At 46.8% G+C, this 16,186-nt stretch overlaps 1 long non-coding RNA gene across 2 annotated transcripts in view; it reads left to right on the top strand.

The window, feature by feature from the left end:
- The window catches only part of LOC310702976, a 75,011-nt gene that overhangs the window by 23,109 nt on the left and 35,716 nt on the right, over positions 1-16,186 (top strand). The window lies entirely within an intron of this gene.

Genomic DNA, 16,186 nt, shown 5'->3' with positions numbered 1-16,186 from the left:
TTCTTCAGTCATCGGACTCATTAGTTCATAAACGTAAAACTTGTGGCATAAAAATTAAAGGGTTATTAGACAGCGTTACACAGTTAGTTGTGTGTGCAATATACGTTTGTGGGGGGATGTATCTATAGTCAGAGAGAGAGAGAGAGAGAGAGAGAGAGAGAGAGAGATGTTTTTATATATCTTACTGACATCAACTTTACAGTGGTACCTCGGGTTAAGAACTTAATTCGTTCTGGAGGTCCGTTCTTAACCTGAAACTGTTCTTAACCTAAAGCACCACTTTAGTTAATGGGGCCTCCCACTGCCGCACGATTTCTGTCCTCATCCTGAAGCAAAGTTCTTAACCCGAGGTACTATTTCTTGGTTAGCGGAGTCTGTAACCTGAAGCGTCTGTAACCTGAAGCGTTTGTAACCCGAGATACCACTGTATTGCCGATTAGCTCCGCATAAATTCTAAATGCCAAATTCTTTCCAAATAATATTGACAGCATTGTTTTGAACTCTGCTGGAAATAACCATTTAGGCCAAAGCCCATACTATAAATGCCATATTTTAAATATCCCTAGTTATAGTTTTGGATGTTTGTATGTGATGCCAATAAAAGGTTTGATGATGGTGATGATAGTTATCATTGATGGCCCATAATTTCTGGCAGCTGTCCCTGGAAAATCTCAGTCCATGTTCCGTCTCTGATTTGGCTTTTTCTGTAAGGACCAAAGCCGGGTGGTAGAGTTGATGCCTTGCATGCAAGAATGGTCCGATCCCATTCGAACTCCTGTTAAAGAAAAGGATGTGGGGCATAGCTGTCAACCGTCCCTTATTTGGCGGGAAACTCCCTTATCCCAGCGCCGTGTCCCACTGCTGTCCCTTATTGATTATGTACCTTAAATTTCCCAGGTTTCATGCAGGAGGGAAGCAGCGGCTTGGGGTCCTCCGACGCGAAAGAGAGCGTGCGCACGACCTGCCGTGTCTCCGTCTCTCCCTTTTCCCCCTTGGGCACATTGTGAGGAGACGGGTGGCGGCGGGCAGGCAGGCAGCCCCTCTCTTGTGAGACTTCCGCCATGCTGCCAGGGGAAGCCAGAGGCGTAGGGTCATCTAGTCCAACCCCCTGCAAAGCACAGTCAGTCGCAGCAAAAGCAGCATGGCTCCATCAGCGCCGGATTTATGTATAAGCTAAGCAAAATCCCTTATTTTGGCTTCTGATCCCTTATTTTCGAGGCTACTGGTCCCTTATTTTCAAATCTGTAAGTTGACAGCTATGATGTGAGGAGACCCTGTGGCTTTCCAAATTTTGCTCAACTACAATGCCCATCATCGCTGACCATTGGCCAGGCTGCCTGGGACTGATGGGAGCTGGAGTTCAGTAACATCTGGAAGGCCACAGGTAAAGGTAAAGGTACCCCTGCCCGAACGGGCCAGTCTTGACAGACTCTGGGGTTTGTGCGCCCATCTCACATCTATAGGCCGGGGGCCAGCGCTGTCCGGAGACACTTCCGGGTCACGTGGCCAGCGTGACAAAGCTGCATCTGGCGAGCCAGCGCAGCACACGGAACGCCGTTTACCTTCCCGCTGGTAAGCGGTACCTATTTATCTACTTGCACCCAGGGGTGCTTTCGAACTGCTAGGTTGGCAGGCGCTGGGACCGAGCAGCGGGAGCGCACCCCGCCGCGGGGATTCGAACAGCCGACCTTTCGATCGGCAAGCCCTAGGCGCTGAGGCTTTTACCCACAGCGCCACCCGCGTCCCTTGGAAGGCCACAGATCCTTGAGTAAAAAAAGGATGTTGCATCCGGTGGCGATGGGAACGACTTCCCTGCCTAAGACCCTGGAAAGATGTTGCCAGTCAGAGTTCGCCATGATGATCTGAATGGACAAATAGCCTGGCTCAGTGTAAGGCAGATTCCTATCGTGGGAAATATTAGGAACCAGGTTTTTATTTCTAACACTATGCTGGCAATGCCTTTGTCAACTATTACCAGTGTGTACATTTAGAGTTAAAATCTGAGCAGGCAACCAGTAGAGATGTTCAAGATTTGGTGTGCATGTTTAATAATAATAATCATCATCATCATCATCATCATTAATAATAATAATAATAATTTTTATTATTTATATCCCGCCCATCTGGCTGGGTTTCCCCAGCCACTCTGGGCTGCTGCCAGCAGAATATTAAAATACAATAATTCATCAAATATTAAAAGCTTCCCTAAGTGAACCAACCTAATTTGCGTTTCCTGGGTGGTTAATACAAATTTCCGTTTCCCCACATCTAGAATTTTGCAATACAATTCTTTACTTAAATATATTTTTTTAAAGTAGCGAAATGCATCTTTCAGGCTCAAAGGTTTACAGAAATGTGTGTTTCTCAGGAAAGCGAGAGGGGGTAAAATGTGTGTTTGCAGAAAAATGCATTTAAAACCGGGCGGCATTTTGTGAACTTTTAAAACCAAAGCCACAGACCGGTGCAGAAATAGGATAGAAAGGATTTCTGAATGAATGCTTGTGAAACTGGCACTAAGTGAAACTTAGTGGGCAGTTGTATTTTGGCATGCAGACATTTATCTCCCAGCCATATCTAAAAATACAGACGCACACTTATGGAGTAGCAGCTCTTGGATTCCCTTCCATCTCCAATAAGTAGATGGCCTACTCTATTATTATCCTCACGTATTTATTTATTTTATAAAATTATTTATATACCACTCTCGTAAAATATCAGGGCAGTGACATCGTTTAGAAAACCATTAAAAGCAATATAAATCATTTAATTGACCGACTACCCGAGGACATTAATTTTAAACATCGCCATGGACCGTTGCCAGCATAAAGAAGTCTTCAAGAGACCCCTGAAAGTGAAGAGAGAGAAAAACAAGTACGCTTGCCAAATAATAATAGTATTACTTTTTATTAAATTCAGTGCACGAGCTACAGAAAAATCTTGGAGCAGCTCACACCAATAACAAAAGGCTGTATCTAAAATACATTGAAACTTCACCAAGAAAAGAAATCAATTGCAAAAACTCCCATTGAGCAAAGTGACGTGCACCGACTGCATGAATTCTACACAAATTCCCTGGAAGAGTAAAAATGTTGTCATCTGGTGCTGGAAAAAATGTCAGTGCTGGCATCCAGCGAGGTCCCTTGGGTGCAAGTAGGGGGCTACCACTGAAAAGGCCCGTCTTCTCACTGCCACCCTCCGGACATCTCTTGGAGGTGACACCCAAAGAAGGGCCTTGCATGATGATGACTGTAAGGGTCTCGATAGCCTTCATAGCTGTCAACCGTCCCTTATTTGGCGGGAAAGTCCCTTATCCCAGTGCTGTGTCCCGCTGCTGTCCCTTATTGATGATGTCCCTTAAATTTTCTGGGTTTCAAAGGAAGCAGCTCCTCTCCCTCCCTGGCCAGGGAGGAGGGAGGCTCCAACTGTGTTGCTTGACTGCGTTGCTCACCCAATAAGGAGTCTAAGAACGACTGGGGGGTGGAGCTTGCATGCCTTGTGCCAATCAAATCGGCCGCGTTGCCTGGAAACTCGCCTTTGCTCAGCACTTCCCAGTGGAGAGGGGACGGTGGTTTTCCTTGCTGCATCCCCTTTGCTGGGTTGCTGCGCTGTGGGAACCACCGCTTGAGGCTTCGTTTGGCTGCTGGCTGGGCTTTCTGCTTTTGGCTCGGAGGGGCTCAGAAGTCGAACATACCTGTGCTCTGAAAATCCCTTATTTTGGCTGCTGATCCCTTATTTCCGAGGCTGCTGGTCCCTTATTTTCAAATCTGTAAGTTGACAGCTGTGATAGCCTTGTATGAGGAAAAGATGTCCACAAGGTTTTCAGAGTCTTGAGCTTTATAGGTCAAAAACAGCTCTTTGGCTTGGGCTGCACACAGGCAGCAAAATGAAGCTGTGTGGTGTTGAAATAGTAGATTTGACTAGATCAGAATGGAAGTGAAGTGGTTTTTTCAGGCTCCCCGTGTTATTTTTTTAAAAAAATCCTGCTATTAGGTAAATAAAATCCAAGCGCAACAGGCAAAACATTGACTAGAATACTCTTCCCTGATGTGCTACCTTTCTATTTGCAGGGAATTTTTACATAGGGCAGCATTCAAAAGTGATATCCCCACGCCCTGCAGCTTGAAGTGCTACAGTCCATTATACGAACATCACGTGGCAAGTGGCTGTTTTGCTGTAACAAGTGTAGCCCGATCCATTCACTATTTTTGACATCTTTTAATATATTTTATCAGTGAACTCAGTTCGCTGAGGACTGGTCCTTGTGTAGCCCAAACAGTGCTCTCCGGTGTCCGTACAGGAGGAGGCGGTCTTAGCGGGCTTGGAGGAACCCAAAGTTTTGCAGAAATGCATGTTAAAACTTTTTTAAAATAGTCCTGAAGAGAAATAGAGTTTGTTTGTTTATTTAGTGGAATAATGAAGTACAGTGGTACCTCTGGTTAAGTACTTAATTCGTTCTGGAGGTCTGTTCTTAACCTGAAACTGTTCTTAACCTGAAGCACCACTTTAGCTAATGGGGCCTCCCGCTGCTGCCGCGCCGCCGGAACACAATTTCTGTTCTTATCCTGAAGCAAAGTTCTTAACCTGAAGCACTATTTGTGGGTTAGCAGAGTCTGTAACCTGAAGCATATGTAACCTGAAGCGTATGTAACCCGAGGTACCACTGTACAAGTTCTCGTAAATCCATATATAGAAAAGTCTGCTTTATCAAGCAGGATTTGCCCCTCTTTCCCCCCTCTTGAAATTGGCTTGGGGGGGTCGGGAGGAGCCCAGATCAGTTTTTAATGTCCGAGGCTGTATTGTTTTTAATATTCAGTTGGAAGCTACCCAGAGTGGCTGGGGAAACCCAGCCAGATGGGCGGGGTATAAATAATAATAAATTATTATTATTATTATTATTATTATTATTATTGGGAGAAGGAAGGAATTGTTCTCCTTGGCAAACCAAAATGCTCACCCTGATGGATGGATCGATCACCTTAGCACGATGTTGAATTCCTCCCGTGATATTTTCCTATCTGGATTACAAACTTCTTGTTGTTGTTAATTAAATTTATATACTGTCCTTCATCTGAAGATATCAGGGTGGTTCACAAGACAGGATAACCTCACATAAACACTAATAATTGATGGTTGGCTTATATTAACGATATTTTTACACGTGATTTGTTTTTAACTACCGTATTTTTTGCTCTATAAGACTCACTTTTTCCCTCCTAAAAAGTAAGGGGAAATGTGTGTGTGCGTCTTATGGAGCGAATGCAGGCTGCGCAGCTATCCCAGAAGCCAGAACAGCAAGAGGGATTGGTGCTTTCACTGCGCAGCGATCCCTCTTGCTGTTCTGGCTTCTGGGATTCAGAATATATTTTTTCTTGTTTTCCTCCTCCAAAAATTAGGTGCATCTTATGGTCTGGTGCATCTTATAGAGCGAAAAATACGGTACTTTATGCAAGCTATACAAAGAAGTAATGTAAAAAGAAGTTGCTGCCTAAAGTACTATGGGTGGAATTGCAGCAACTGGTCTTTAGACACATTACTGCCTCCAACTGTGGAAGCAGAACAGAGTCATCCTGGTTAGTAGCTTTCTCCTCCATGAATTTGCCTTATTATTATTATTATTATTATTATTATTATTATTATTATTTAGTATTTATACCCCACCCATCTGGCTGGGTTTCCCCAGCCACTCTGGGCGGCTTCCAACCGAACATTAAAAACAATACAGCGTCAGACATTAAAATCTTCCCTAAACAGCTGTCTTTTAAAAGTAAAATAGTTTTTTTATTGCCTTAAGTCTTTCCTTTTATTCATCCTGCACCTTTCAACATCCCTCTTTATAAAATGGCCATGAGCTCTAGCGTTAGCGGAGAGGGAGCGAAAAACAAGGGTGCCTCTAATTTCATCTGTGAAAAGTTGGAAAGGGCTGGAATTGTTCCCCCCCCCCTTTCATTAAGAAAAACTGTGTCCTCGTATTATCCGCTCCGCACCCTCCGAATCGATAAAGTGCAAATGAAAGTTAAACTGGAGAGTTTTCACTCCGTTTGCCGACAGACACGGCGGATGGAAACAAAAGTTAAAGAGAAATGATTCAGCCAGACCGTGCTTAGCTGCTCTCTCCTTCGTAAGGGGAGTGAAGTTATGGATTGGGGGGGGGACCTGCCCTCCCCTCCCTACAGTTGTTGAACTACAACCCCCATCATAAAGTGGACCCAAATTGGGTCAAAAAAGCAAGATTTTTAATAATACTGAAATAAAATAAATAACCCAGGTTCCAGGGATACGATAAGGAAGGCTAGAATAGAATAGAATAGAATAGAATAGAATAGAATAGAATAGAATAGAATAGAATAGAATAGAATAGAATTTATTATTTATACCCTGCCCATCTGGCTGGGTTTCCCCAGCCACTCTGGGCAGCTTCCAACAAAGTATTAAAAAACAGTGGTCTGATAACATTAAAAGCTTCCCTAAAGAGGGCTGCCTTCAGATGTCTTCTAAAAGTCTGGTAGTTTTTCTTTTCTTTGACATCTGGTGGGAGGGCGTTCCACAGGGCGGGGGCCACTGCCGAAAAGGCCCTCTGCCTGGTTCCGTGTAACTTGGCTTCTTGCAGCGAGGGAACCGCCAGAAGGCCCTCAGAGCTGGACCTCAGTGTCCGGGCAGAACGATGGGGGTGGAGACGCTTCTTCAGGTATACTGGACCGAGGCCGTTTAGGGCTTTAAAGGTCAGCACCAACACTTTGAATTGGGCTCGGAAACGTACTGGGAGCCAATGTAGGTCTTTCAAGATTGGTGTTATGTGGTCTTCCAGTCACCAGTCTAGCTGCTGCATTCTGGATTAGTTATAGTTTCCAGGTCACCTTCAAAGGTAGCCCCACGTAGAGCGCATTGCAGTAGTCCAAGCAGCAGATAACTGTCCAAAATGACTCCCAGGCTGCGCACCTGGTCCTTCAGGGGCACAGTTACCCCATTCAGGACCAGGGAGTCCTCTACACCTGCCCGCCTCCTGTGCCCCCAAAACAGTACTTCTGTCTTGTCAGGATTCAGCCTCAATCTGTTGGCCGCCATCCATCCTCCAACCGCCTCCAGACACTCACACAGGACCTTCACCACCTGCACTGGTTCACTAGATTCCCTGGTTGTGCAAAGAGACCCCAGAGAGACGAAGGAGCCTGCAGTCTGGCCAGTTATTACAGACTCTCCAACTGTCCCTATTTTCCAACGACAGTCTTGGATTTACAGAAGCTGTCCTGGTTTCTGATTTGATCCCAGAATGTCCCGCCTTTCCTTAGGACGTCCCTAATTTCATTGGAGAAATGTGGGAGGATATGGAGTTATGCGATCCCCAAGTGAAATATACTTAGTCCTGTCCTGTAGTGAATTCATGCTCTTTACTGCATCTTGTAAAACAGTGATTGAATTGCCCCCCCCCCAAAAAAATCTCAGACTTTTATATACATTAGTTACACAATGAGTCCCGTCTGATTGGCTGATTCTGCTTCCCTCCTGGAGCCTGATTGGTCTTCTCCTGCAGGCCTATCAGTTGTTGCATTCAACCATCCAACCAGCCTAATAGGCTGATTAACTTCTTCCTGGAGCCTGACTCGTCTTCTCCTGCAAGCCAATCAGTTGTTGCATTCTAGGATCCTGCTTGCCTATTGTTCTAGGATCCAAGATTAGTACATAACACCGAGCCAATGAGATAAGCAACTACAGTGGTGCCTCGCAAGACAAAATTAATACGTTCCGCAAGTTTTTTCTTCTTCTTGCGCGCGCCTTCCCCTCTGTCCCCGGAGATTGCGGGGCTGGCAACGGGGAGAAGCAATCTTCTCCCTGCCGCCCCTTGCTTCAAAAGAGGTCCAGGGACAGCGGGGAAGACGCACTGCGCTTCCCCGCTATCCCCGGAGCTTGCGGGGCAAGCTTCGTTTTGCGAAGCAAGCCCATAGGGAAATTCGTCTTGCGAAGCAACTCGAAAACGAAAAAACCTTTCGTCTTACGAGTTTTTCGTCTCGCGAGGCGTTCGTGTTGCGGGGTACCACTGTATACAGCCTTTAGAAGATATCTCAAGGCAGCCCTGTATAGTTTTGCTACTTTTTTGTTGGCGGCCACCCAGAGTGGCTGGGGCAATGCAGTCAGATGGGAGGGATATAAATAAAGTTATTATTAATACAGTCATACCTCGGGATAAATGTGCTTCAAGTTAAGTATTTTCAGGTTGCTCTCCGCGGCGACCCGCAAATAACGGAGCGCGTTACTTCCGGGTTTCGCTGTGCGCGAATGCACAGACGGTCAAAATTACATCACACGCATGCGTGGAAGCGGTGAAACGCGACCCGCGCATGCGCAGACGCGGGTTGCATTCGCGTCAGGATGCGAACGGGGCTCTGGGATGGATCCCGTTTGCATCCCGAGGTACCACTGTAATAATAATATTGTTGAATAGGGTGTCCCTATTTTCATCGGTATGTTATTATGCATTTGGTGATGTGCAATGTGAGCACCCTGTTTGCAGCCCTGCATTCCAAGGCCTCCTCCAACTCCTCTCCCCCATGCTTTTCAACATCTACATGAAGCCTCTGGGAGAGATCATCAGGGGATTTGGGCTGGGTGTTCATCAGTATGCGGATGATACCCAGCTCTACCTCTCTTTCAAATCAGAACCAGTGAAGGCAGTGAAGGTCCTGTGTGAGTGCCTGGAGGCGGTTGGAGGTTGGATGGCGGCTAACAGATTGAGGTTGAATCCTGACAAGACAGAAGTACTGTTTTGGGGGGACAGGAGGCGGGCACGTGTGGAGGATTCCCTGGTCCTGAATGGGGTAACTGTGCCCCTGAAGGACCAGGTGCGCAGCCTGGGAGTCATTTTGGACTCACAGCTGTCCATGGAGGCACAGGTCAAATCTGTATCCAGGGCAGCTGTTTACCAGCTCCATCTGGTACGCAGGCTGAGACCCTATCTGCCTGCGGACTGCCTCGCCAGAGTGGTGCATGCTCTGGTTATCTCCCGCTTGGACTACTGCAATGCGCTCTACGTGGGGCTACCTTTGAAGGCTACCCAGAAACTACAACTAATCCAGAACGCGGCAGCTAGACTGGTGACTGGGAGTGGCCGCAGAGACCACATAACACCGGTCTTGAAAGACCTACATTGGCTCCCAGTACGTTTCCGAGCACAATTCAAAGTGTTGGTGCTGACCTTTAAAGCCCTAAACGGCCTTGGTCCAGTATATCTGAAGGAGCGTCTCCACCCCATCGTTCTACCCGGACACTGAGGTCCAGCACCGAGGGCCTTCTGGCAGTTCCCTCACTGCGAGAAGCCAAGTTACAGGGAACCAGGCAGAGGGCCTTCTCGGTAGTGGCGCCCGCCCTGTGGAACGCCCTCCCACCAGATGTCAAAGATAACAACAACTACCAGGCTTTTAGAAGACATCTGAAGGCAGCCCTGTTTCGGGAAGCTTTTAATGATTGATGTATTATAGTATTTTAATATTCTTTTGGAAGCCGCCCAGAGTGGCTGGGGAAGCCACATAAATAATAAAGTATTATTATTATTATTATTATTATTATTATTATTATTATTATACTGATTCTAGCACATCCTTGCACACCCAGGTAGGCAGCATAAGCAGAACATTATTTATCAAGAACCTAATGAGCTGCCACACAGGAATAGCTGGCCTGATTCTGCTTGGCAGGTTCCATGTTGTGCAAGCCCTGTGTGCTCTAGCCCTTCCGACAGACCGGAAACCAAGCCCTGTTGCTGCCTTCTGCATAATAATAATAATAAAATTTATTTATACCCCGCCCTCCCCAGCCAGAGCCGGGCTCAGGGCGGCCAACACCAGTAAAATTACAGTAAAAACATAATAGGAAAAGAAGGGGAAAAACCAATTTAAAATACAGGTTAAAATGCAATTTAAAATGCAGCCTCATTTTAAAAGTAGCCCATAGATCAAAACCATAAGGGGAGGGGGGAACATAAGGGTCAGACTGAATCCAAACCAACAGCTTTGTCTTGCAGGCCCTGCGGAAAGTTTTCAAGTCCCACAGGGCCCTAGTCTCTTGTGACAGAGCGTTCCACCAAGTTGGGGCCAGTACTGAAAAGGCCCTGGCCCTACTTGAGATTAAATATTGGATCAGGTTTTTACTATGCAGGTACATTGGCTTGGCTGTGCTCTGGATCAAGCCAGTAACTGGGGAGTGGGAGAAGTGCAAAGGGCATGATTCTGGTACACATCCTTCCTCTGTCTGAAAGCTTACACCATTAAAAAAATAATAATCAGGGCCCCTGTCCTGCCTGAATTTCCAAGAGAAGGAGCCCCCTTCTTCCATTCTTTTCTCTCTTTTTTAATAACAATACGTGACCGTTTAGCCTTCCTAAACAGCAAAGAACAAGCCGGCCGCTGTTCACAAGCCAGGGCCTTTTATGATACAGCGATCAAAAGCAGTAACATGATGAGTTAATTGTGATGGAACATATCTCATCATCATAATTTAACTGCAGAGGCCCAAGAGAAAGAAACGAGAGGTTGGGGCTCCAAACCAAATAGCAGAACGCACCTGGTGGCATTTCAGCAGCAAGGAAATGAAAGGTACTTTGAGCCGCCCTTCAGGCATTATTAAAGGGAAAGGATTTCAAACTGAGAACCATGTGCCCTGATGTGCCCCCCCCCCCCCGGCACACCCAGGTTTTCCTCATTCAGGAACAAGGTCTATAGGGGACTTGCAAGCATGATTCTTAAGGGCTCTTGGTTATGTAGAAGCTTGCAGGTGCCTTTATCCCAGAATTGTAGAGGTGGAAGAGACCCCAGTCATCTAGTCCAACCCCCTGCAGTCCAGCAATCACAGCTGACAGATGGCCATCCAACATCTGTTTAAAAACCTTCAGTGAAGGTGTGATAGGAATTTTATGGTCTTAAATATATAGTAATGTTCATAACTGCACATACATAGATCAGCACAGGAAAGCCAACCTGGAACCATTTTGATTCCTAAACTGACCAAATCCTTTCTCTGCAAGGTTAAAAATGGAAAAGCCTCCCCATTGTCTCTTCCTTCACAAATCCTGTCTTAATCTGTGTTTGAATAAGGTGTGAGCCTGTGACCTGGCCCAGGAAATAAGTATTTTAGCACTACAAAAGAATGGCCAGGCTCCCCAGAAATCCAATCAAGCAACTTGCCAGACAGGAGATAAACTGGGACAGGAGAAAAACAACATTTAAATTTCTGTGATGTAGGTGGGATGTATCTGAGAGGTGGTCTTAGGTTACACCCCTTCTGTGATGTATGCATAATGTTTCTGGGGGTGGTCTTGATCTAGAGGATGGGAATTTCAAAAGTCTTTATAAGGCCTTGCAGGCCATTGTTCTGGGTCCTCTTCCTCTCCTGCGTGTGAGGGGAGTACCCTGTTGCAACAGATCAATAAAGATCAAGCTTACTAGCTGCTTTGCTTCTCAATATTCTCTGGTTGGCCTCTGTTATTTTCTCCTACCAATAGGGAACCTATGTAAGGACTCTATATGGGCTCTTGGATACCCCATAAGGGAAAAGGGCATATTTTTATTTACAACAAAGGAGAGTTAACCACCTTCCAAGTTAGGGTAAAGGTAAAGGGACCCCTGACCATTAGGTCCAGTCGTGACCAACTCTGTGGTTGCAGCACTCATCTCGCTTTATTGGCTGAAGGAGCCGGCGTACAGCTTCCGGGTCATGTGGCCAGCATGACTAAGCCGCTTCTGGCAAACCAGAGCAGCGCACGGAAACACCGTTTACCTTCCCGCTGGAGCGGTTCCTATTTATCTACTTGCACTTTGACGTGCTTTCGAACTGCTAGGTTGGCAGGAGCAGGGACCGAGCAACGGGAGCTCACCCTGTCGCAGGGATTCGAACTGCCGACCTTCTGATCGGCAATTCCTAGGCTCTGTGGTTTAACCCACAGCGCCACCCACGTCCCCCCAAGGTAGGGTAGCAGCTGACAAACCAGCCAATGCCGGTAAAGTTGACCAACCCAACTCTGAGACCAATCTGGATTCTACTCAAGTACAGTACATGTTCACCCATAAGCCAAAACTCGTGTATCAAATATGGACAGTTTGTTTGTGTGTGTGTGTTTTTGTGTGTGTGTGTGTGTGTATATTGATCAGCCCCGAATGAACTCTCGAAAGGTCAGCCATTTTATCCACCCCAAATTGAATGTCTGCCATTTGCATACAGCTGGAGGTCAGAGCTCGGTGCAAATTGCAGTTCTAATCATGTGTAAATCTAATTGCGCCATTCTTCTGTCATCGGCCTCATGTCATCTGGAAAAGAATTACAGTTTCCCATAAAGCATGCTGGGAAAAGGGCTACATATATAGTTCGAAAGGCTGGCTGGGATCCATTTTGTTAGTGGCGATAAATATCACAAAGCCAGCATTTCACCGTGACAGCGTCTGTCATAAAAATTCTGCTGACCAGTCCTTCATATCCTCTCCGTCGGAACCTGTGCAGATGTTCTAAATAATGACTCCGAAAAGGACAGTTGCAGACGTGGATCAGGTTCAAAAAAAGCCAAGCATGATCAAGGAGCTAGAACAACTATCTTATGAGGAAAGGTTACACCTGGAGCTTTTTCTTTCAAGAAAAAAAATGCAAATAAGTGTGTAAAATTATGTGTGGAGAAAGTGGTTAGGATCATAGAATCGTGGAGTTGGAAGAGACCACGAGGGTCTTATAGTGCAGTCTTTCCCAACCGGTGAAAGCGGGTGGCGCTGTGGTCTAAACCACTGAGCCTCTTGGGCTTGCTGATCAGAAGGTCAGTGCAGTGGTACCTCTGGATGCGAACGGGATCTGTTCCGGAGCCCCGTTCGCATCCTGAAGCAAACGTAACACGCATCTGTGTGTACACGGGTCGTGTTTAGCCGCTTCCGCGCATGCGTGTGACGTCATTTTGAGCATCTGCGCATGAGCAAGCGGCGAAACCTGGAATTAACGCTTTCCGTTACTTCCGGGTCGCCGCGAGGTATGACTGTAGTTCGAATCTGAGCGATGGAGTGAGCTGTTGCACCAGAAGCGGTTTAGTCCTGCTGGCCACATGACCCGGAAAGCTGCATGTGGACCAACGCCGTCTCCCTCAGCCTGAAAGAGAGATGAGCGCCGCAACCCCATAGTCGTCTTTGACTGGACTTAACCATCCAGGGGTCCTTTACCTTTTACCTTACAGGTGAAAATCATGTAAATGGGTGGCCACAGCATGAGGCTTGGGGGCCACCGTGGGATGTGAAAAGTGAAGAAAAAAGATAATTAAAAAAACAAAATCCTGATAGGGTGGCTATATGCTTGGCCAATCGCAAGCAGGTAAAGGAGCAGCCCATCAGGGCTTTGTGCTCCTTTTTGCCCCATGTGTTTTCTTGGAGCAGTCCTGGTTCATTTCTGGTGGGAGAGAGCGATCGCTGAGGTTCCTGATTTGAGCAAGTAAGTGCAGTGGCAACGGGTGTTGTTGTTGTTTAGTCGTTTAGTCGTGTCCGACTCTTTGTGACCCCATGGACCAGAGCACGCCAGGCACTCCTGTCTTCCACTGCCTCCCGCAGTTTGGTCAAACTCATGCTGGTAGCTTCGAGAGCACTGTCCAACCATCTCGTCCTCTGTCGTCCCCTTCTCCTTGTGCCCTCCATCTTTCCCAACATCAGGGTCTTTTACAGGGAGTCTTCTCTTCTCATGAGGTGGCCAAAGTATTGGAGCCTCAGCTTCAGGATCTGTCCTTCCAGTGAGCACTCAGGGCTAATTTCCTTCAGAATGGATATGTTTGATCTTCTTGCAGTCCATGGGACTCTCAAGAGTCTCCTCCAACACCATGATTCAAAAGCATCAATTCTTCGGCGATCAGCCTTCTCTATGGTCCAGCTCTCACTTCCCCTTCATGGATCACTGCCTTGCCGTGGTGAAGGGGCTTGAATAACTCAGAGAAGTTATGAGCTATGCCATGCAGGGCCACCCAAGATGGACAGGTCATAGTGGAGAGTTTTGACCAAACATGATCCACCTGGAGCAGGAACCGGCAAGCCACTCCAGTATCCCTGCCAAGAAAACTCCATGGACAAAGACAAGAGGTGGCAATGGGTAGGGCTGGGCAAACCAGAGCTGCTTGTTGCTGCTGCCAGGGCTGCACCCGGTGGCAGCCTGGGCCTGGCTCTCCAAGGTGAAGGGTGCAATCCACCCCAGTGCCTAGCGGATCAGGGCCTTTGAATGTTGCCAAGGGGTGCAGGGCCCGTCGGCAATGTCGGCCTGGTTCTGCGAGGTGCAGGGTGAAATCTACTCTAGAGCCTAGCAGATTGGGGTTGTCTGGTGCTGCCGACTTGCATCTAGTAAGTGCATCTAATAAGTGTCTACTCAGAAGACAGCCGCAGTGAGTTCAGTGGGTCTTACTCCCAGGGAAGGGTGTGTGGGGCTATAGTGTTTTATCTAGGCAGCCAGGGCTCCTCTGGGTGACAAGATCTTTTTGCACCAGGTCAGCTCTTTAAAATTCTCCACACATATACAGAATTCCCAGTGCGCCTTTTGGACTGTGTCTGTAGGTCCCCCCCCCCCTCTGTGTCAAATAACTGGGGTCAAATAAGTGTTGTTTACTTTTTATAATACATGGAGGATAGATCTCCCTCAGGAGGTTGTGGACTCTCCTTCCTTGGAGTTTTTATAGCAGAGGTTGGACGGCCATCTGTCACGGATGCTTTCGCTGAGTTTCCTACAATTCAAGGGGTTGGACTAGATGACCCTTGGGTCCCAGCTCTATGAGTCTATGTTTTTTCTGCTTCTACAATATTTCATTATGTTCCTATCGTTTTATGTAATTGTATTTTGTATAAATTATAAAAATTATAAATAAAACATGTTCTATTTACACACACAAAAAATTAAATAACTGCCTTTCTACTGGGAGAACGGGGGTGGGGCATGGGCGTAGCCAGGATTTTTGTTCAGGGGGCAGGCTTGTTGGGGGGGGGCAGAACTTCAGATTTGTATTGATTTTTATTTATTGGGGGGAAGCTTCCCTTCCTGCCCCGTCTTGGCTACGTCCAGGGAGGGGGCCACAGGAAGGAAGGAAACAAGGTCAGAAGGGGCCACGGTCGGGAAAAGGCTGGGAAACACTGATCTAGTCCAAGCCCCTGCAATGCTGGAATCTCTTTGCCCAACACAGGACTTGAACCCACAACCCTGGGATTAAGATGTTTCCACCTAAACATTAGGAAGAACTTCCTGACAGTAAGAGCTGTTCGACAGTGGAATTTGCTGCCAAGGAGTGTGGTGGAGTCTCCTACTTTGGAGGTCTTTAAGCAGAGGCTTGACAACCATATGTCAGGAGTGCTCTGATGGTGTTTCCTGCTTGGCCTGGGGTTGGACTCGATGGCCCTTGTGGTCTCTTCCAACTCTATGATTCTAAGAGCCTCATGCTCTTACTAACTGAGCTATGTGTTTCCTATTGGAACAAAGAGGCACAGCGGAGACGGCAGCGTCTGTATGATATATGGTTTATTTACATATAATGCAGCCTGGACCTAGATGGAGAGAGTATTCACATCCCAAGAAGATCCTGTTGGTTCCATTGCTGCAGCTTCAGTGTCCAAGAGACCCCAAACATCATGTCTGAGCCTCTTATCTGTAGCATAAAACAAGCTGCCTGCCTCGTGCGCTGGCCCCCTCCTTCAAAAAGTGAGATTTTTTTTCCTGGTCGCTTTTCTTCATTGCCCACTCCAGTTCTGCCCCTCCCTCCTGGAACTCGGAGCTTTTGTCTCTGCTAACTATCTCTCACCTCAGGGAGGAGCTTTGCCCATTTTCTATCCGGCTCAGAGATTCTGCTAATGGCCTTCGCCATTCTGGTGTTTCCCTCGCAAAGGAACTTCTGCCAGGCTTTTTTTCCTGGACACTGGTTTAACCTCCAGACCCCACTCTGGAATTTAATAGTTCGTTTAAATTCTAACTGGTTGATGAATTCAAATATTTTAGGGGACTCTTCCCCCTAAACACCCACCCACCCCCCAAAAAAACCTCACACCCTTGTGCAAATTAATTGAAACAAAGCATGTTTTCTATCTTACTCGTAATCCTGTACTCAAAACAAACACGAAAAGTCAGTTGGTCATTATGGTGTCGGAAGCCTGCAGCCAATAGAAGGAATGATGCGCTCGCCGCAATATACTGAGGTTCCACGAAAGAGAGTTAT

This window comes from Podarcis liolepis (genome assembly GCF_965112155.1).
Source record: "Podarcis liolepis genome assembly, chromosome: 3".
NCBI lineage: Eukaryota > Metazoa > Chordata > Lepidosauria > Squamata > Lacertidae > Podarcis > Podarcis liolepis.
The sequence above is the reverse complement of the archived record's forward strand: the minus strand, read 5'-3'. Positions and strand labels throughout refer to the sequence as shown.